General features: G+C 38.8%; 1 protein-coding gene across 2 annotated transcripts in view; it reads right to left on the bottom strand.

Annotated features, from left to right (window-relative positions):
* LOC105383901 (acetylcholinesterase) overlaps positions 1-19,685 on the bottom strand; it is a 59,018-nt gene extending 39,333 nt beyond the window's left edge. For both annotated transcript variants that reach the window (XM_048622922.1, XM_048622923.1), the window contains exon 1: positions 19,521-19,685. The gene's annotated coding sequence lies outside the window, so the exon portion shown is untranslated. The remainder of the gene's footprint in view (positions 1-19,520) is intronic.
* Positions 19,686-21,410: the final 1,725 nt, after the last annotated feature.

Here is a 21,410-nt window from a genome sequence, read left to right as displayed (position 1 = left end):
ATAGACCCTTTTGACATCAACTCAAACCTTGTTAAAATACTTTTTCTTACTTCTTATTTCTTCAGCCTGAGAGCTTTTTTCTGAGATAATCCATATATTTAAACATCAAACATAAATTGGATTTATAAAAGAAATAAGTATTTTTTTATGTGTTAGGTAAGGATCATTTATATTTAGTAAAATTAGGTTTTAAAAAGTGGATAAAGTGTTCGGATTGACATTGACAAAAAGGTTAAATTGTCATGGCCATTATGGTTAAGTCCAGATAACAAAAGTTTTTTTTATACTTAACAAATTCAGTAAGTACTTATGACATGTTAGTAGCATTTTTCAGCCCGTCCATTGGATAGACACTGCTATCATGAAATGACCCAAAAGGAAAAAAGTTCGCCTACCTTCAAAGGTCGGTAGCAAAACTCATTTTTAATTACTTTATAATTAAGTCCAAAACTTCCGTAAAAATCCTCGGTTTATTTTGCGTAACAATTAAATTACAGACCACTCTCATGTAATACATCCAATCCACCACTTTATACACCTGCATATAGTTACTATACTCGTAGATAATAGACGCATTTTTCCTGAAATAAAAATGACATATTATGTATCTAGCCTATCTGAAACCTAGTTAAACATTGTGGGAGATATGGCGTTTCGACTTTCTCCGTGTTCGGCATCATAAGGGTCACAGTGACAGTTAAATAAAGTCAATTTTTCTCTCCACCTTTAATTTGCAAGGTGCGGGTGCCTATATAAATAGAGTGAGTCGCCCGCGCGCCTCAGTTGTAATATCACCATGCAGAAATGACTAGGTTTCAGATAGGCTAGATACATAATATGTCATTTTTATTTCAGGAAAAATGCGTCTATTATGTAGTCTGAGCCTATCTGAAACCTAGTTAAACATTGTGAGATGTGTTTATTATCGCATGGTGGAGAGAAAACCAACTGTGACCCATAAGCTACTGATGAGTATATCAGTAGAGAAATATTTGAATCTATAAATTTATAATGCATAGATTTCTAGGTAATAGATATACTAAAAAGAAAGGTATAAGTATACATAAGACTTAAGTACTTCCTTATTATTCCTGACTTGTCAGAAAGTTATGGAAGGTATGTACCTATACATATAGGTAGGTATTTATACATATGGATACACACAGTGCCTCTTCGAAAGCAATACTTATAAGTAAATATTGATCAAAATCTTGTTATTGTCAAGGCAATATTTTTAACATACACTAGCCGAATGGATGGAACCAGTGAAATACTTTGCAACAATATTTAAAAGCTGTAAAGTGTAGAATATCGATCCAGGCCGCTGGGGCTCAGGTCAGCACATGCTGACTAGGGTATGTAATTCTGGTCTGACCTCAGAAATGCAGCAGCCGACCCTGGAGCCTCGAGGACCTGCTCAGTCAGCCCCGTACGACGACACGGCCTGCAACACCTGGCGTGGCATCTAGTCCTTGGAACGAGGAGTGGTGCTTGAAGGGAAGATAATTTTACTAAATATCTCAGCCTCATCAGCTACTGGAAAAGATTAGATGAAGGCTGTGACACTGGCGGATAACTAAGTATTCAGTTTTTCAAAACATGATGCAGGTAACTATATTCATATTCTAGATTGACAAGTAACACACAGTCTAATTTTGTATTCTAACTAACTCGGCGGTTAACGAGTTCCTGTGCAGTCCTACTAGGAAGGAGAGTTATTTTATAAGCCTTTGCACCGATTTTGTGGGCTACTATCATTCTGTATCATCATGTGTGAATATTATGAGCTCTAGCAGCATTCCTTGGTAGATGACATCAATTAATAAAGATTGATTAACACAACAATAACGATTATAATAGTTGATAAATGAAACCCGGCTAACATGTCTTAACTGGGTAAGTAAATGATCAGTCATGCCACCAGGATAAGTAAAATGTTCAGTACTTCATATGAAAAACATTAACAAGGTCACCTTTAGGTATGTTCGTCAACACTAAGGGCAGGTCTCGGCCAAAACCTTAAGGCTTCGCCTTGTTGCAACTTCAAAGGTACGTAGGTAGGTACCTACTTACATTGTTGTAGGTTCGATTTTGAAACCATTAAGTCAACCTAGATAAAACAAAATAAAATAGCTCGATTAAATAAAGATGGTACGTAAAGATGTTAGTTGTACCTGATCAGACCTGATGCAACGACAGCCAACATAGACTCTAATCTGTGGAAGCAACAATCATGGTGGCGGGAACATGGACAGTTGGACGAGCCACCTCGAGCCTGACTTATCAATCAGAACTGACAGTTCGCCAACAGCAGATAGCTTGCGGCTATCTATAGGTAAACTTAGGTAGTTAGCTATACCCAAGAAAAAGTCCTTGGACATCGATATGACAGTGGAACGGCGAATAACTGTGACACTCTTTAAAACAAAAAGGCTTGTTGTTCTTGTCCAGCTAAGGAAGGTTACCTACTTCAGCGACCTGGTATTGCATTCTGAAAGAACTGCGAAGAGTTAATATTATGACTAATAATTATTACTTATTTAGAAAGTTTTCCGCAAACTCTAATAATCGACGACCGAATGGCGTGACACCCATAACACAGGTCCTGCCTAGCTTGGGGTCGGATGGCCGTGTGTGAGATGTCCCCACATATTTATTTATTTATTTATTTTATTTAATCAAGCAGCTACCACGTCACCGCTGCCCGGTTATAACTCTGTACTAGCTTAGTAGATATATATACCAGTTCTAGCCTTCAGCTAGAGGCCAGAGAGCTCCTAAATGAGATGCGAGTACGAGCATGGCACAAGTAATTTTTTACTTGGTAAGTAACTAGTTACGTAACTAACTGAAAATCCATAAAACAGATTACTCAAAATGCAATTGTGAAAACGGCACGTCTGTATCTTAACCAGTCAGTCTAAGTAGTTTCAGCAGATTCAGTGTTGAAAAATAGTTATGAAACGTTTGCGCCAGAATCGAATTAAAAATACATTTTCATTAGAGAAGCCGTTTAGGCATGAATAGGTACTTTCACCCTTTGAATTGTGCTCCAAATGATGACCTTCGAAATTCATAGAAATTTAATGACGACTGCCATTGTTTATTATCTAGCCCAGTAAATTGAGTTGGGCTACGGCTACACGTGATGTGATACACAGTACACAGTAGATATATGCATGTTCCCAGAATAGTGGAAGTTATAATTTTACCAAAAGGTAGTCGTCTCGTGCAAGAGCACCGTTACTCGATTTATTCGATACACAACTAGTAGACAGCTGCTGCGTAGGAGGTTCACGCATTTTTCAACAAAGAGCTCGGACACACACTCACAATCCACTGGGACATAAGGAAGACAGCTTATATGGTGTCACTCAGAAACCGCGATGACACTTTGATCATGATCACCCGACAGTAGGATCATAATAAATTCGGTAACTTGTGAAGCGGTATGGTATAGCAACAGCGACTTTCACGAAATCAGGAATTAGCTCAGTGCTTTCAGGTTGAACACTCGCCGGTGGGATTCACTTTGCTCACAGCCGAGAAAAGAAAAGACTCAAAGCTGGAATCTGCCGATGTGTCATGACAATTAAGATAGTGTCTGGGGGGTCACTTTATATGACGAAAAACGAACTTTCAGTCCACTGCGGCGCGAGCCGCTCTATCTGTTTGTATGTATTAAACGTGCCGATTGCACGACAGCTCTCGTTCGTTCGTTTCTCATTAGTATAGAGAAACGCTCCTGTACTTACCGTGCGTCACCATTCCCATGAGCAGTCCAATGATCTTTAGGCAGTTTAGAACAAAACCTGCATTAGACAGTTTCTTCAGCAGAGACATCGAAATAAAAAATTGATTGCACAACTATCCCCAGGAGCAGTCTACAGGTCACTTTGGGCAGTTCAGAAGAAAGCTGCTTTAATAGAATACCCTACCTCAGCGGAGGCATCAAATTGAAGTGCTATAACACTTTTAGAAGCGGTGCACGTTACCCGATTTGTCGTCATCCATGCCGATGCGGCTACGGCGACTGCAGGTGGTTACTCAGGCTTCGTTGGTGTGCCCTTGTATGGCTAACATGACCAACCTTGGCAGTAAACGTTCGTCTGCATATGCCAAAATCACTGATATGAATAGCGCACGTTACTCGATACCTTCTAAATAAGTCACTCATAATGATGGCTGATGATGATGACCGTGCTAGCAATAGTGCAGGCGGTTCCGCTGAGCATAAAATCTCTTCCCAGACAGGGGGCGCTTGGATCTGGCAACCAGAACAGGAGTGCCAGGTGTGCGCAGCGATGCAGGTGGGACAACACAGCCGCCAGGGCAGGAGTACATGGCTGGGTCTATGCAGCGATGCAGGTAGCACAACCGGTGGCCAGGGCCAGGACCGGGTGTACGCTGCGATGCAGGTGGCACAAAACGGTGGCCAGGGCCAGGACCGGGTGTACAGCCGCCAGGGCAGGAGTGCATGGCTGGGTCTATTCAGCGATGCAGGTACCACAAACCGGTGGCCAGGGCCAGGACCGGGTGTACGCTGCGATGCAGGTGGCACGAGACGGCGGCCAGCGCAGGAGCACAGGGCCGGGTGTATGCTGCGATGCAGGTGGCACGAACCGGTGGCCAGGGCAGGAGCGCAGGGCCGGGTGTACGCTGCGATGCAGGTGGCACGAGACGGCGGCCAGCGCAGGAGCACAGGGCCGGGTGCAGGTTACACGAAACTTCAATTTCACCGAATCGGCCTGCCTACCCTCAGCGGGTAGGTATCGGCGGATCACATTACTCGCCGCACATGCCACAATGTCCCAACATACTGAAACTCGGAGCCACGTGCTTCCTGTAAAAAATCCTATGACGGTCCTGGAAAGCTCCTGTTTGTAAAGCCTTACATAAGCTATAATCAAGTGCATTATTGTAATAGCAAAGTTTTTATCAACTGTTTTCTAAAAATATTAGAAATTGAGGGTAGAAAAATATATTTTTATTATTTTTTCCTGTATAAAATTAACGTATGCTTTACTTAAAGCGGTCATTAATGTAAGCATCTAGCTCAAGCGCCACTAGTAGGACCGATCAATCATCACCACGACTATTGAATCAGACCCTACTGCGTGGGATAAAAACCCCAAGCGCCGGAGCATTATGACTAGTGGCTGAGCTTTTAAAAGCAGTAAATAATAGCATTTTACTCACGGCTTATCAACTCAAACCTTCGTTGCGAAATCCTCAGCAATGGCTGCGTGCGCAGCAGCCGGCAGGCCCCGCGCCGCCTGGTCCGCATCACGCTACAGCTCCCGGTAGCGAGGACTCCGCAAATTCAATATTATATTTTTCCCCGTCGGAGCGAAGCCGACGAGAACCGTGGCTACATTGAGCCATTTTGCCGAAGTGTTCACTTCAAAAATCAAAAACCAACTGAGGCGCGCGGGCGACTCACTCTATTTATATAGGCACCCGCACCTTGCAAATTAAAGGTGGAGAGAAAAATTGACTTTATTTAACTGTCACTGTGACCCTTATGATGCCGAACACGGAGAAAGTCGAAACGCCATATCTCCCACAATGTTTAACTAGGTTTCAGATAGGCTCAGACTACATAATAATTCATCATCATCCGGCGTTATAATACCTAAGGCGAAACATAAAAAACGGTGAATATGGGAAATTACATGTGAGCTTATAGGAGGTCATTCCAGCCCATTAAAAGTGAAGTTTCGAAGCGGTGCTAAACGTAGTAGGTATTATTTTCTCTATGAAGCGGGTGTGCTAACCACAAATCAGCTCTCGTACCTTCGTTCTTTGTAAAGCTAGTGTAGCCCTCTGGTAATGCAGGACACCATCCAGTTAATATCCGACTAACGACGCCACAGCCATGCTGTATTATAATAAAATTGATAAAGAATTCAACTGGTCAACGGTAACACTGGATTAATAAATAAATTGGAAGTTACGATCCCTGATTAAACCTGCGCTGAACACTTAATGATATTAAATAGGTCCGAATTTGTACCTTGACGGCTTTGTAGGTCCACCATTAAATACTCTACTGGCACCTGAGCCCCACTCTTCATTATCCTCTGATGTTACTTGCGTTGTAGCGCTTGACTTAGGGTTGATAAGTAGCAGATTAAACGGTGTTAGCAATTATGAGCTTTTGAGGGCTTCAAATTGAGATCAAGTGGCGTGTACAATTTTTATGGCGAAACATTAAAGGACCCACAAAGGATCGAATCACGAGCGATACGCATAGCATATAGATATTAAGTATGTATGGTGTTGCAAAAGTGGTATCACTAAGTTGTAGAACAAAAGATGTCCAGAGTCGCGAGCATAGGATTCGAAACCTCCGTTTACGTTGCGTATCGTCAAATGTCACTGTCAAAATGTAAGGCAAATTTGTTAGTTCCAAAAGTGGCATTTGTTTTTTCCATGTTAGGTGGAATTTCACCAAACGCTAAACGTATTTAGTAGCCTGTCATACGTCTGTCAGTTAGTACAAAATATATTTAAAATTTGATTTAAATACGTTTAGCCTTTGGTAAAAGTGACCCTTCGTGTAGATTCGAAAATAGTATCGAATCCTATGCTCGCTGCACAGATTCAGTAACCCCCTTTTGGCTTTGTATACCGCTTTTGCAACATCCTGTGTAAGGGTTAGGCTAATTCGTAGTTAGTTCATGGCCGGCACTTTATGTTTCAGATAACACTATTTGCATTTAGAATAGATATTTTAAATGAAAAATGTCCTCCGGATAGAGCGAAAATAGAAACAAGGGCAGTGGGCCACCGCGCTATTACCTACGCCGTGTATCTACAGCTACGATGTAGAAGGCCTTTATTCACATTATTAATAGTTTATAGAAAATAAAGTGGAGGTAAGTACGGCGAAGCTTAGCATTACTTATGGCATGCTCAATCGGCAGAAAATTTTGTTACTTTTAAATTACACTTCAGAGCGGAGCGGCGCCGCCGGCGACACTGACGCCGCTTCAGTAACTTTTGATCGACCGAAGTAGGTAAGTATCACAGTGACAAGTCAGTGTCACTGCGCTCATACAAAAATTACTGTATGGCTTTAACAGTCCATTCATTTTGCTGCTATGTAGTTATAACGACAGGATAATATTTTATAATTAGGTATGTAAGTACAGAAGATACTGAAAACTATATACCAACCCCTATTTTCGGTAAGTACTGAGTTAAAACAATATTGAATGAATCATTCTTCAGAGTCTTCATTTGCCTTGTACAGGTAATTCTGAAAACATTTGAAACTTGAATCACGCGAAGTATCATGCTACGAGATACGTTCAGCGCATACCAATTTGTGTATCCAATGTAATTCGATAATGTAAATAGCCCAGCTCTTTGAGCTAGCTCAGTGTTCCCGACGCTGACCTATATATTTTTTTATCATGCATCGGTTAAGCTGCTAGGAAATTCTGTTTTCTATTTCAATAACAAAATCGATGAGATGTAGTGGCCCTCAGTTTAGATATTTATGCATGAAGCTCAAGCTTCTGTATTGATTAGCTTTAGTTTGCGCTGATTTGTATACGTAGTTTTGTATTATTAAAGATAAAATATATTATGTGTATCAACACAATAATTAAATATCCCATCTTCTTGTACCTACTAAAAAAGTTAATAGCTAGACGTGTTTGTACCATGTCCAACTAACAAACGCGCCTTTAATGTTGACCGTACCTTCACATATTTTTCATATTCCATTATAATCCCGATTGATGGATGGTAGATAGTTATTCTATCAAACCATATTTTGATGATATTGGCGAATGGAATCATGGCAGGACATGAGTCCATAGATTATAATCATAATATTTTATGCTGGATTTCGCCTACTGCCATGAGTTATTGAAAATGTTTGGTGGTATGTGTATCAAATTAGTTACGGAAATCATTAGGTATTGAGTTGGTACTAAAATCTATTGAACCTATGAGGAACCTATCCATGAGAACACTATCAACCGAACTTTATATAGGTACTTACAACAACTGACGCTAATCTGAGTAGCCAATCCTTTGACCACGGTTTCCAAACCAAGACTACCTCTAGGGTATGTCACCGATACGCTAAGAAGAAGATGACCAAATAAGTAACGCCAGAAAGATGTTAAGTTATTTTAAAACCATTTTAACTACTATTATGTACAATCCGTGGTTATAGATAGGTACTGTAATACCGTTTTGTACGTGTAATTTACGCTCGATAAAACGTTTAACAGCATTTGGCACCGATATTAGGTACGTTATTAAAACTTAGCTGAAATGACTGTGGTGTTATTTTCGATGTAACTAACAGGTACCTACAGTTGTTTTTATATTTTCCTTGATCATCGGTAATTTGAGCCCCCAGGATGGACCGGGTTTTCTATTCTGTAATGAACCAAAAACGATAGCTTTTTTTCAAAATTTTACATTACAAAACCTACAGAGTGTAAGGTGTTGCAAAGCCTGTTTTGTTGCCGTAAAGTGCCACATTATAACTAGAAAAAACATACCTAATAACATGCACATTTTTCATTCTACAGATTTGGGAAATACGCGGAATGTACGAATATAAAATGTTCAATAGCTGGTTTTACAATTTGCGAAACGAGAAAGTTTAAGTTTTCCTCTACATACGTTATCTCTCAAATGTCTTACGATAGATTCTGCTAGGGGCGCCAACTCTCGTATGCGTCAAAATGTAAACTTTCATACGTTAATTTTTATATGCAAATTATGAAATCCCTAGGCAGATCTACTAGTATTCAGAACAAGATATTAAATATTCTACAACATAGTGTTCAATTGAAGAACTAGACAAGTTTGCCTGCATCCAGTGTGCAGGCCCGTAATTTTAATTCAGTGACCACACAACTCCATCGTGGCATATTCACCGTGAATCCTCACCTGTGTTGCAGTATTCTGGGTAAAACTAGCATTTGTATCAAAAATATATTACCTATTTTTTTTAAAACTGCCTAGTTGGAATGAATTATTGTTAGAGCCTATATTCTTTACAATAATCGACACGTCCAAATCATAATTAGAACGACTTACCCTGAAGACATGCACACTTCAAACTGTAACTGCTGCCGCTACACAGGTTCGTTATCGACGTAGATATAATCGTCACCGTATCGCGATTTGACATAAATACGGTGCTTTGTTTAAATTAAACGAGTTTGTCGACGTCGATAACGAACCCGTGTAGCGGTCGTTGTCATGTTAAATAGTCTGATGTGTTTTAGAAGGAATGTGAGTTGACAATATCGCTTTGAAAACGCTGACGTGCCGAAAATAAGAAAACTCACTACAGTTTGGCCACTAGAGTAAGTCTCAAGCGGCAAATAAATTTACACACGAACTTTGAGTTAGAAACGAGTAGGCACCGACGCGATTTAATGTGTGTACCTTATCCTAACTAACCCCCTTATTCATAAAAAAGTTACTGGACGGATTAACTATTGAACTGTTCTGTCCCTCTCTAACAGAGAACAATTTGTTCTTTGACAGAGAGTGACAAAACAGTTCAATAGTTAATCCGTCCAGTAACTTTTTTATGAATAAGGGGGTAATATTATAAATGCGAAAGTAACTGTGTCTGTCTGTCTGTTACTCTTTCACGCCAAAACTACTGAACGGATTTGAATGAAATTTGGTATACATATGGTATAGACCCTGGGAAAGAACATAGGGTACTTTTTATCCCGGAATTCCCACGGGAAAACTTTTTAAGGCGAAGCGAAGCTCGCGGGAACAGCTAGTGAGGAATAAAATTAACATTCAGTGCCACACGTTAATGAACGAAGCCACAGGTATACAAATCAATTTAGACAATTAGTAATGCAAATTATCTGTATTATCAGCTAATTTATTTTGGTTAATTTGGAATGCTTTTACTGGTTAAATCCACTAAAAATGAGGGTTTTTATATTGAGGGTTTTCGAATCAAACGGTTTTAATTACAATGCAAGTAATTTAACAAAACACGTATCTTTCACAGTGAGTTGTAAAGTTTTATTAACCCTTATTATTTAATTGACCTTAAATAATAATGGTATTTATAAACAGAAACGCAAGCATGAACTTAAACTTGTGTATAATAATGAGCGTATGAAAATTTAACTGAAGCCGTTATAACTCGACGCATGTCAGACGTCTTGACACCTCAATTACGACTTCATAAAAAATACATCACCTGTGTCATGCCCTACTTAGTACGTAGTAGGGTGGCAACGAGCGAGCTACGGAGGGATAAGATAATGTACTTATTATTACTTTTATATAACCCGACTGAAACTGTAGACATCTGTTATAACGAATAAGCGCTTATGTTTAAAAAACTGGATTGATTGTTATAAAATTCCGCTGCAGAAATATTAATTATCATCGAAAATCGCAATGAAACATAATTATCTACAAATAGTAGAAACATAGTTACGCATAATGCATAATAATATTTTTTATCATAAATAAATAAATTAATAAATCTGAAAACATCTCCTACTTAGTATTTTATCCTACTAACCGATATGAAAGTAACTCATGTCGACATTAACGTTTCGTGTTGTTAAGTTGTGACTGTTGTGAGCTAGTTATCGCTACGAAGGCTGCAATTTTCCCTCTTGTAGAAAAGTGAAATTATATTATAAACTAGCTTATTCCCGCGACTTTCGCTTGATTTTTATAGTATTTTCTGGAATAATCCGGGCATCTAAACTATTTTTTTTTCTTCAATACTAATGTAGCATTAATTTAAAAAAATATAGATGATTGGTATCGGTAGCTTTTTCATTTTGTCTGTTACAAACAAACATACAATAAAACCTCTTGAAAATACTTTTAGTATAATTTATTATGCCACGATATTTTGAGTTCAAGGCTCGAGCCGTTGCGAATGTAGTCTCGAGTGGCATTCTTGAGGAATTACCGTGATTAGGGTTGTTTCGTGAAACACTGAAATGTACAAATGAACTGGCTGAAAGCCATTATGTACACATAATGCGATGTGTCAAGGCAATGGGTGGAGGATTACCGCGTAAGGTAAAGCAAAAGTGTGAAGTGTGAATCCAGAATAATATGTAATATGGATGCATTGAGCTCAAATTTGAGCAAGTGGTAAATAAATATTGTCCATGAATGTTGGATTGAAATGTATCTAGGTGCACCTGGTGCATACCTACATAATTACAGTGAATTCCTTCCAAATCGTCGAAGTGATCCTTTTAAAAGATCAGCTATTGTTCAATATGTTCATCTCTGTAAGAAGCAAATCTCACACCTAAGCACGATAAAGACGTCTTAAACTGTGAACCTTCCTTATGAGTATAAAAACGGTAATTCCCGGGTGTTTTCCAGTGTCTACCAGATCAGGGGGCATTACTGCGGCCCTCAGTTTCCTCGTAAATCATACTTTATTCTGTGCCAGACTCCGCCCGCCGCCGTGGACGGAATAAACATCCTGTATAACACGATTGTGCCTATCTATTGAACTTGGGGTTGCTGGGCGGATAATCTATTGTTTGTTTCACCACTGACCGAAAATTACGGGTTCTATAAGTTTGACGGGCGACATCATAATTTATTGTATGTGTGTGCTACGTATAGCTGTAGTGGAATGGTAGATACGGATGTGTGGGTTTGTAGTTGATAGCTTACTTTATCTAATAATATCTTTAGCAGGTTCCGAATGTATTTTATGTAATTTAGGTATACCTATGAGCTACGCTAGCTATTATTCAATTGATCTAGGTACTTACCTATGGTTTTAGTGATATAGGCTTAGGCATATACAAATTAAACATATATAACATATAGCACCCGGCTTTACTTACAAAATGTACGGCTAAAGCTTCGATTTGTTTTTCTTTATTCGATTTGTTTTAAAAGTAGTTACTCGACCTAGTAGACAGTGCCGGTTTTAGTATTACCAGCGCCCTGGGCGAGATTTCTACGGTGCCCCCTAACTGCAATTTAAACCCATACGAAAAAAGGCGAAGGATACTTACTTAATAATTTTGAAATAACCATTTACGAAAAGAAATAAACATAAAATTTATTAAAAATAATTATAATAAAATTTTACTTTTCTAGCCTTTCTATCGGCGAACTCTTTTATTTAATTATCAAAGTTGATGTTTTTAGCAATTTCATTTTCGATTGACAAAGTTGCCAAGTTTGTCAATCTTGATTGAGATATAATTGTTTTTATCAGCTTAAGCTTTGAAAAACTCATCTCTCCGCTAGCAACCGTTACGGGAATAGTTAATAATATTCGTAATGCTATCCAAACATTTGGATATAGTTCTTGTAAGTTGTGGTCTCTAACAAAAACAGTAGTAACCACTTTCTGATCAGGCAAAAACGATTTCAGACTTACGAGTTCATCGCACAACATACATCCATCTATATCTGATTTGGAATTTACATTTAATTTCAATTGAAGATCACTACACAGTTTTATAAGGTCGTGTTTTACTGGAATCTGTTTTAAATTGTACAAAAAAGACCAAGATTCCGAGTACTCACATAACTGTTCAAATCTTTCGTTGAGTGAAGTTAACGTAGTGTCCAAAAGACAGTTGAAAAATTCAACCTCAATTTTTTTTTCTGGAGAAGTTATAGGCTCATCTTGGGCAGTTTTACCAGCTTGGCACTTAACACGTCGAATTCTTGTTGTCGCTCTAAACACAGGTTGTATTTCTAACTCTTCAGCCAATTCCTTCGCAGTTAAAATGGCGCTTTTAAAGCCTGTATTTTTATATTCTTCCAAGAAATTTCAGCATTTTTTCAACATGTCTGTGCATTTACCGAGATCCATGTCTATTGATTGTATAGAGATTTACTAACGACATTAATTTGAAAAAGTATGTCATACCAGACAACCAATGAAACTATGAAGCCGAAATCTTTTAGCTGTTCGGCTAGAGTAGTAGCCTCATGAGAGACTTGAACATCAGTTTGCTTCATTCTAGTGTTGCCAACACATCGTTTTTTTTTCGCTTACAGAGATAGGAATATAAAGGGGCGCCGCTTAACGGCGCCCCTTAAAGTCCGGCGCCCCTGGGCGGTCGCCCAACCGCGCCCTACCCTAACGCCGGTACTGCTAGTAGAGGTACTTTTTGCTATTGTTGGGCTGGATCTAATTAATATATTATTATTAACTTTTCCTTTACTAACCTCTTCGTCGAATGCAATCGTAATCTACCTACCTAGTTAGCGTTTAATTTTAATTAATAATGATACTTAATTAATAAATTTGGGTGCCTATAAATAGGCACTGCCTATACTCGACAATATTTTTGTAAAAACGTAGGTACCTAGGTCGCAGTAAAATGATATGACGTAACACAGGTTCAAAGATAAAAAGCAAAACCAGAGATTTCTAGTCTACCCTTTAGTTTTCCTCCCGTGAAAGTATTGCTAGTCATAATTTATTGTTTTTCGTACCGTCGTCGACCCCAACTATTCTGCCTATTTTATTTCTATTTCAATTTGTTCCTCAAGAAAAAAATGCGATGCTTCTGACAGAGAATGATGTCGTTTTCCAAAAGGTGTTAAGATTACCATTTGAATACCATTTCATTTTTAAGTTAAGTACAAGTTCAAATTTTTTAAGTTCTTAAAGTATTAATTTTTTAAGTTTTATGTTTTAGATGTTTAATGTTTTAAGTTTCTCAGCTAAGATTTTTTTTAGTTTAAGTATGGTGTCAATAAAGAATTTTTAATTTTTAATTTTAATTACGATTCCGTGTAAATTGAGTGTAAATTATTTGCTGAAAATATTAAAGAGTTACATATTATACTCTCTACTTGTAAATAATAAACATCATAGAGATTTATTTATTTATTGAAAAAACTACGATTGAATGTTCAAAACGATTAGAATCCTAACTAATATTATAAATGCGAAAGTAACTGTGTTTGTCTGTCTGTCTGTTACTCTTTCACGCTAAAACTACTGAACGGATTTAAATGAAATTTGGTATACATACGGTCTAGACTTCTAGACCCTGGGAAATAAAATAGGCTTCTTTTTATCCTGGAATTCCAACGGGAAAACTGTTTAAGGCGAAGCGAAGCGCGCGGGAACAGCTAGTTTTCTATAAAAAGTTCTTACTTTAAATAAAACGCACCAATACTGCTTCTTGGACGGTAAATTTAGTTAAAGGTATGTGTTGGATACTGTTTCAACGAATGCCACAAACGCAGGCTTTATCTACTGGCCGCCGACACGCCAACTCGTAAAGAAACCTCCGATAACGTGTAGACAAACGAAAGTAATGAAATTCATGGATACTCAACCATAATTACTGAGTCCGTACGGAGTTTTATGCTCATTCTAATTCTAAGCAACGCATTCCTGTGTTCTGGTTAAAGTCTAATAAGATTTTTGTGTGATAAAATCATACAGAGTCTAAGTGCCAATTTCGTCATAGTGGGTTAGAGCATATAACCAGGGATTATAGCTTGACTTTTGACACATCTGTGAAGAATTTAATATGTACATGACGTATAATTGATCAACCTTTCCCTGGTTACGATCTAACCGACTATGGAGATATTGTACATAGCTAAAGATGGCGATTGACATGATTTTTTGTTCGATGTCAACACGTTACCAGTCGATTATTCGATGTTGTTAAGACCCGACGGAAAATAAGTGATGTTATAAGTTAAACGTGTCTATGTATATGTATCTGTTTGTGGTAGCATATAGGTAGGGTCCGGTATTCGGTAAATAAAAACATAATTTCACCGTACTGTCTCCTCTGAATTATAAGTATCTGCTATGGAGATGCTGGAGGTGTTGGAGCATCCCCATGCAAAGGGAGGATCCTCCGACCAGGCCGGGTGGTGTGGCCTGGCGGGCAGCTGCCCCAACGGTTAGCGTTGGGAATTTCTATATATTGCAGAGTAGGTGAGAAACTTCAAATGCGCGATGTAGGATTTTCATAGTAAATTGCGTAGTTCCCATACATCTTCTCTGTATTGCGTTCCGAGCGCCATCTGTTGATCTTCGTCTGAACTAGTGGCTAGGAGTCCGCCACAGATTGAAACTGACAGACTACTGATAGTACTATAGTTTACAAAATGTCTACATTCTGTACAACCTCACGGGTAAGACTGACACGATTGAATAACTAAAGCTGTGTTTAAAACATACAAATATTTAACAGTTGTATGCATACATACTTAATATACCTAGGTATATAAACAATGTCTGTTGACAGTGCATCGGGTGGGGCCCGGGCGGCGGGTAGAGCATTTTCATACAAATATTTACTTGCTCTATTTAAAAGGCTTACAACGAATTTCAGGCACCTAAATACATAAATCGTGAGCGTATTGATCCCAGGCCAGGCAGGCAGGGGTGAATTGATTATTAAAATGTTGTATGGGTTCTCTTTTTAACCGCCCGACCAAAGTATTATGTTGAGTTACAAGTGATGCGATAATATGTATCTCTGTATTTTTTTACCTATCTCTAAATCTTCAATGTATTCGAGTGTGAAATTATTATCGTGCCATAAAATATAACCTTCTGTCTATAATGCAAGTTCTTTTTCAATGCTTACTTCTTCCTATTCTAGATTATGCCGACTCTTGTTACACCGATCTTACCGAGGAGCAACTTAACAAACTTGAGCGCCTCCAAAATGTCTGTATAAGGTTCATATTTAGTTTACGACAATAATGATTATTTTCTGAATTTCGCTCCAAGCTCATGTGGCTCACTATTCGCCTCCGCCGGAATACCCACATCCTTTCACTACTGCATTCAATACTGTTTAACCCAGCATACCCTGCGTACCTTAAAGAGCGCTTTAACTTTCGGTACGAATCTCATACTCGGACACTTCGCTCATCACATAATCTCCGCCTTAATATCCCTTCCCATTCAACAAAATTTTACGGTGATTCCTTTACCATACAAGCCATCACTTTATGGAATGATCTCCCACTACACATACGTAAAGCGCCGTCATTGGCTTCTTTTAAAAGAATGGTTAAGGATCATTTTCTTAGTGTTTATCTATCTATCTATAAGATTAGCCTGAAATGCGATAATTCTGAAAACATATTTCAGTAGGTACAGTAGGTAGTGATGAAGTTTGGTAGATAACTTATTGAGTTTTTGGAACTCATAAAGAAAAATACAATTAGGTAGGTACACCTTCCTTTGCTTTACAGTAATTTCAGGATTGATGACTGACAGTTGATGATGTTGATGCTCTATTTTTTTTTTTTTTTTTTTTTTTTATGTAGCCTGTATCGTGTCCCACTGCTGGGCAAAGGCCTCCTTATAAAATGACCACCGTTCCCGATCCCGTGCTTCTTTCGGCCATTGAGGCAAAAACCTGTCGAGGTCGTCCCGCCATCTCCGTCTGGGTCTTCCGCGACGCCGACGTCCATCACTGGGCACCCACTCGGTGACAATTCTGGCCCACTGATGCTCTATTAATAAATTATAATTATTTTGATAATAACACGTAGCTGCTTAATATGCTAATTAATTGTGATAAGCTTCATAATTTCATCTCGTTGTAAATTATAATTTTGAATCATTGATAAATTATGTAGAGTAGGTACAATAGTTAGTAGCAACACTAGCAACTCAATGTAACATAAGAAGCTGTTTAACCTCTAAACATACCTACGTTTTAACTGTACCTAGAAGTTGCACATTAATTGTGTACGTTATTTACCACTTGCCAATTGCCACTTTCTAACTAAACATTCGAATGCAACGTTCGGAATTTAAAAAACAAGTGACAGAAGACGGTTTCACCGTTTGACGTTGGCACCTCATTTCGTATTTTTTATTTATTCGTAAGTTATACTGCATGTCTTCGTTAGCTTATTGACATCTACAGCTGCTACCTATAGGCCCAGAATAATTTGAACACATGCAACACGATATTGTAAAGTACCGATAGATTGTGACCCGAAGCATACCGCTACAATTGAAACCATTATACTACAACCTATGAGGTAATATTACTATATCGTATCTATCCAAGTGAAACCGCTACATTACAGTCTAACACTCATAAAAGCAACGATGCTCGCCTCTAGACCTATAAAACGCTACCTTGCCTGGGCTATTAATAAGTTAGCATTCTTCGTCCGACTTTTGTTAAGAAGTCACAGACAGTTCGGCTGTCCAATTTCAAAACACAGTAACAGCCAAGAGACAAAATGTTCAGGAGAGCCAAAAAACGTTTTTGTCCCTTCATTTCAATGCCCTGGTAAAACTATGATACATATCTAAACGAATGTAAGCTTAAAAGAACCGGCAGAACCTAGGCTTTACATACAATACTATTTCATTTAAATATGACTAATATTGTTGCTGTAATGCACAAAAGAAAACACTAACTAGGTTTTAAATGGTTTTCTCACCCTAAAACCGCCCTCACTGACCATTTTATAACCTAGTAAGAGCCATTATTGTGTAATTTAAGACAAGTAAAGTATATTGAAATTGCAATAATAACGTAATAATTTATATGTTTTTTATTTTTTTATATGTTTTGGATCCTTCACATAATATAAATCAAATTTTGCAGCACTTTTACACGACCGCACTAAGTAATAGCTGAAATACCGGCATATTTTTAAGTTTTATCTAAATGAACCAAATCGCCATATTAAGACTGACACGAACATTATTTATGGCTGCCTTAAATTAGACAATATTTCCTAAATTTTGAGCTAAAATTAGTTTACAATGTTTGAGTTTTTTTTGGTTTATGCAAAATAGGGCTAGTAGAAAGGTTCTGACGAGAAAGGTCTCTATGGCTTTTATAAAGAAGACAAAATTTCTTTATGTTCTACTTTTAATTCACCTCTCTAGGTCTCATTGGTTCAAAGATACAGGTTCTGAAATATCTGATATTTTTTCGAAAAAAGTGTTTGTAATAATGTATGCCATTTGTGACTTACTAAAATTAACGGGCAAAAATTGACCTTTGCTGACCATTTCAAAACCTAGTAAGCGCCATTGACAATTTTAAAACCTAGTAAGTTATTTTCACTTACTGTGTTTTAAAATGGTTGGTGACTCTTACTGTGTTTTAAAATGGTTTTCGTGGCATTTTTGATTTCGCAGGGTGGAGTTACTAGGTTTTTAGAAATTTTATTTTCGTTTCTAAGCTGTTTTTTGATATTATGACAATGCAGGAATGTGCGGAAACGCCTAAAATAATGTATAAATCAAAGACCCGTTTTTTTTTAAGTTGGCGCTTACTGTGTTTTGAAATTGGACAGCCGAGTTCAAAAGTCAGTGAGTTCTGTGAGGTGCATTTCTGCCGACTGACACCCACGACATAGCGGCGGCGGCGGCGGCGGCAGCGTAGTGTCTAGTGCCGCTAGGGATGCCCAATTATACCACGGGAGATGTATCGATGAATTATTATTATTAATATCTTACTAGTTTTTTTTTATTTTTTACTTTTAACGGATTAATGTGTCGAAAATGAAGTCGATGTGTTTGTGTCGCCTTACAGTCTGAACTTTTACATTACCGATTCGAAAAGTGGAGCTTTCATTGGATTGCTGCATCTACCGGTTATGACTTTCAAAAGTTAAACCATATAATTATGTATGTACTAAGATATAGGTACTCGTGTTCTCATGCCATCAAACCATTGATCTGATGAAATGCGATCAATAACGGCTGCTTTACAACACAGCAAACAGCAACCAACAATACGTCCATAAGCAGTACTACCTTGGTAAGCTGGTGTCGGTCAAACATCAATAGAATCGTTTTGACATCTCGACACTGCCTAGTTGATTGCTAATGTCAGATATTCAGATCATATACGAGGTAGCCACTGTACTGTACATGTATAGTATACAGCAATTGTGTAGTGGAAGACAGTTTTATTGTTCTTTTGTTACACCATCCAGAACCTACCACCAGAAACCAGAAGTTACCTACATAGATGATCCCCCATATTCCGTTGCCTGAAGTATTACTTCAAACTTTACACAATAGTATGTAAATATATTCTTCAGAGTAAAAATCGATATCGATAACCCGAGTGCACGGTGCACCTAACCCGATCAGTTGCACTGGCAGCCGTGAAACCAGCCAGCCCTCTGTGGAGATTTAATTAAATTATTCGAATGAATCCGTCGCTTCCGTCGGGCGCGGTGGAGTGGAGCCGCGGCAGGAAACGCCAATTGCCACTTGAAAACTAAATATTCGAATGCAACGTTCGGAATTCAAAAAGCCAGTGACAGAAGACGGTTGGACCGTTGGACGTTGACACCTCGTACCCGCAAGGTAATAAAGCCGCTTTCCTCCGTCTTCAGAACATTGTGGCATTCCTGGATTAATGACCAATTAACTTTTACTAGCCTCTGCCCTCTTCCGTAGTCTCATAATCAGCTATAGATACTCACTACATAGGTTACTACAAGGCCGGCAATCCCGACCTATTAAACTAACTATCTTATAATAAAGTGGTAAGTATAATCATATAATTACGTACATATAAACAAACGCAACAGGTACAGGAGACCTCGCCAGCAGTGGTCCGGGGGTGTATGACACTCGGGTTCGGACACACACACGCGCAGTCACTGATACAGGGTGTCAGAAGGCGGCGACGGGCGGCCGGCGCGGCGCTCGCTGGCGGACTGGCGGCCGGGGCTGCCAGAGCGAGGGAACGATTTTCCAATTTCCACAGGGGGGTAGCGCCACCCGCCCCGCCAAGGTTGCTGTGCTCCGTTTTGTTTAGTCTCCAGCTGGAGTCCACTTTTTATTTCTTGGCAAGTAGGTACTTTGTTTTGTCTACGGCTTGTTACATCTCGATTAGTTGATAATTAAAAGAATAAATTATTTAACAATACAATGTCACTTTTCTGTAAATGTTGTGAAAAAAATACAGTCTTTTTTTGTGTGTCTACGTCTCGATTAATTAATAAACAAAGAATGGAAAATGTTCCTCCCTATATCTCAGAACAACAAAGACAATGCACTTTACTAACTGTAGTGAAGACACAACATTCAGTTCTTTTCCTCAAAGCGGAAGGGTTCATCAACTCAAAACAGCTGCGAATTCCAGCGAATTCCCAAATCAACGGGTTTTTGAGCGAAACTGGTATAACTGGTTGTGGAAGATTGCTCTTCCCGCCTTGTGTCGCGCCCGGGAGCCCCGTACCGCGTCCCGGTCATAAAGAACCGGGAATAGGAATGTCATCGCGTTGTACAACATCCATTGCTGCGTCAATATAAAATGGATTTTTAATGTCGTAGTAAAAAGCCGCAATGGTTTAAGAAAAGTGGAAACATTCAGTGTAGGGCAGCGAAGTAAAATATTGTTATAGATCCACACATTTTCCGGCGCGCAACACCTCGAATACTGTTAAATAATTGTAGATTTGCGGTCGCACCCGGTTCAGGCAAATTTCAGGACCGACGACGGCTATCTCGCCTCGGAACTTTGGTAATTACCTACATTGCAATGAATAAACAATGTGCTGGCTTTTAGAATACGGTCTGAATGTTAAATGGGTTTTGTTCGGTTTTACAATGTTCCGCGATAGAATAAGCTTCTTAATAATCATGACATGATCTATTAAATATGATTTTATTTTTTTAAATTCATCACGACCCATTACGTCCCCACTGCTGGGGCACGGGTCTCCTTCCAATGAAGGAAGGGTTTAGGCCTAGTCCACCACGCTGGCCAATTGCGGGTTGGTGGACCCCAACACAAGCAAGCTTGTGCTGAGAGAGTTGTCGGGTAAGTGGGCAACCCGACTGTCAGATGTTTTCAAGCCGCCCGAAGGCCTCTGACTAGGCTTAACGACTGCTACCGAAGCAGCAACCGGGACCCACGGCTTAACGTGCCGTCCGAAGCACGGAAGCGTCCAGAAAAGCACCACTTGAAATTGGTCACCCATCCAATGGCTGACCGTGTCAGTTGTTGCTTAACCTCAGCGAGCAGTTACGATCACTGAGGCCCGCTCGACCACGGACGCTTCTTTTAAATTTAAATTATATGTGATTAAATAGGGCCAAGTACTATAATGCCCCTATTTGATCATTATATCATTTCATAAGGTTGCCTGGAAGAAATCTCTTTTGATAAGACCGGAATTTGTAAATATAGGTATGTGAAAAAAATGAAAAAAAAATGAAAAAATGTTTATTTAACCAAAAAATTTACACAGGTTATCTTAATAAATATTATGAATATAAAACAGTTATAAATTGGTTATAAATTATTTGGACCAGATTAAAAAACTATGGTAGCTGGGGTTCTCACACTAGGCTAAGCCTGTGCCGTGAGTAACCAGTAGGCAGACAGTAACATTTGAGAACAGGTGGCTTGTTGTCAACATTTTGAGTAAGATTAGGGTGAAAGTAGTATATT

This window comes from Plutella xylostella, chromosome 9, assembly GCF_932276165.1.
Source record: "Plutella xylostella chromosome 9, ilPluXylo3.1, whole genome shotgun sequence".
Classification (NCBI taxonomy): Eukaryota; Metazoa; Arthropoda; class Insecta; order Lepidoptera; family Plutellidae; genus Plutella; species Plutella xylostella.
The sequence above is the reverse complement of the archived record's forward strand: the minus strand, read 5'-3'. Positions and strand labels throughout refer to the sequence as shown.